This window comes from Capsicum annuum, chromosome 12 (assembly GCF_002878395.1).
Source record: "Capsicum annuum cultivar UCD-10X-F1 chromosome 12, UCD10Xv1.1, whole genome shotgun sequence".
NCBI classification, from domain to species: Eukaryota; Viridiplantae; Streptophyta; class Magnoliopsida; order Solanales; family Solanaceae; genus Capsicum; species Capsicum annuum.
The window spans coordinates 178,835,443-178,838,132 of record NC_061122.1 but is presented as its reverse complement, the minus strand read 5'-3'; positions in this window follow the sequence as shown (position 1 = coordinate 178,838,132).

The window sequence follows — 2,690 nt, the reverse complement described above, 5'->3', positions numbered from 1 at the left end:
GGACAAACCCCCAACTAAATCCGACTGACTGAAACAAAGAACGTACTAAAACTAAGTATAAATAACTTGTCCTCGATGGATGACGACTCTCCATAATAGTTGTTGAGTGACATAGACTGACTAAAGGTAATTGGGGAACTGAGCGTCCGAACCTATATTGTGAAATTAATATAGCACAGAAAAGAGTATACAATTAGTACTTTGAATATACTGGTACATGAGATAGGGACAAATGAGATAAATATAAGTACTGAGCTTAAATGCATGAATATGTGAAATGAATGTAAGAACAAGTAAAACATTTGTTGCAATATTCTGTAAATCTAAATAACTGAATGACTGATAAACTAAACACTTGGTCATACAATCCATATCTGATATAGTTAGAATAACGAATTGAGATTATGGGAGCTAGCTACAACCGTCATACCTCAATATGAGCTAATAAGGGTCCAACCAATAACCCCAGTTGGAAGAGTGCTTATATGTTGCTAGGGGTACCAACACATAGCTGATGACATGGATCCACAATGATGATGTCTTGAAGGAGTAGTGTCTCATTCCTCTACTGATAAGGGACCTCTTATAATCTACGATGACTCTATAGGTCTAGAACTTAGGGACTACTACAAATGACTCATGCCTAACTGACGTGGGAGCCATTATCCTTACGTTTACTCGGTACTAAGTGCCACTTCCAACTGAATGACACTGGTATTATTATTCATTCAATATGATTTGGTACTAATAAGTGGTCAGCATGAATATGATAAATCTGAATATAATGATATAAACATGGTCTGAATGACTGGTAACTTAAAAATCCAAAATATGCATTGCTATCTAGGTATTGGGTGTTCATATCCCTCCAAAACTAAATAATACTTTAAATTTAGTAACATTATTTAAAACACCATCAGGAAATTTATGATTCAGAGACCCAAAACATAGGGTATATCAATAACAGATGAACACCATGATTATAGGTATGGAAAGATGCTCAACTTATAAGGACAACATGCTTACATAGTCAAATTCATAAATTGATAATTGATCATGGTTTCAACTGAACATAATTTGGGTGACTAAAATTTTAAAGTAGTTCACATGGGAAACACATTTTCATGATTTATATTCAAGATGATTAAGAGTGAATTGAGTAAATTCATAATTGGCATTGAAATTTCTTATGAAGAGGGAAAAAGAGTTTATACTTGAATGAAACAAGGGATTATTGGGAATCAATGAGTGGAAGAAACTAATTGATAGATATACCACATATCAGAGTTGCTTGAATTCTTAAAGAAAACTTGGAATTTAGACCTCGAATGTGTGAATTCTTGGAAGAAGCTTGTAATTTTGGGTTCTTAAGGATGGGAGAGAATTTAGTATCATTAACAGATGGAGAATGGGGTAAATAATGGCCCATCTTAGGTTGTAAATCATGATTTGGGTGTTTAGGGAGAGGGGAAAAGACTAAATGCCCCTTACTAATTTAATAAAAATTGGAAAATTACACAACCTCCATGGCACGGAGGCTATAGTGGAGGATAGCCTTTGTGACACATCATGTATCATGGAGACTAACTTCTATGACACACCGTGTATTGTGGAGAGCCAGTCTCTATGGGATAGTGAAACCACAGAGGCATTATGCCTCCGTGGTCCCAACATACCCTGAATCCCTTCCAAAAATTCTATAACTCTCTTGGATGATCCTTTTAACATCCCTAAACAAATTTCAACTCTTAAATCAATGTTTTGGACTTGGGAAGTCCAAAAATAAAATGTTTGAAATCTTACAGTCTTAAAATAGCCACTTTACTTGCACTTAGTGTAAATTTAAAGGCTTTGGGACTTCTAAACATTGGATGGATAGCAGGAATCTTGTCTAGAATTTTGCGGGGTATTATATTTTGTAGGCCTTTAAATAATACTCATTATCTCATAAAGTTGGTGTACTCTCAACTTGTAAGTTTCCTTCCAATCCATTCAACATCTACACAACCCATAATGCCTTATGTTTATGTTGTATGACAAAAAGGTGGCAAGTATTTTAAAACACCAACTGATAGGGATACATGTCAACAGGGGACTTGAATATGGTCCAATAATCCTACAAAGCATCATCATGCTTTTAATCTCAATCCATGCTACTTGCATTTATGGTAATGGTCAAAATCTCTTTGATTTCCATTCGACACGTACGACAGCCTATTGTCTTGAGAATGGTATGGGGATTCCACCTTATGCTTGACCCTATATTTAGTAAGAAAGGAACAAAATGATTGGTTGAAAAAATAAGATCCCCTATTACTTATAATTGCATGAGCGGTGACAAACCTAGTGAAAACATTCTTCTTTATAAATATAACTCTTTTAGCTTTATTGTTCAGCACAACAACAAGTTCAACCAACTTAGAAATACAATCAATAGATATGAAGATGTAATGGTTTCCATTCTAACTAACAAATGGGACCATGAAGTCTAACTACAAGTTAACATCAATTCTTGGTTGTAATGGCATTTTATGTCTCCGTGATATCCCTCTTTGCCTTTGACATTGGTCATAGGCCCTCATTAATTCATGTGAATCATGATACAGTTTTGGGCAATAGAATCCTCTTTGAAGAACTTTTGCAACTTTATGCACACCACTATGATGTCCAGTAACTAGTGGTGAGTGAAA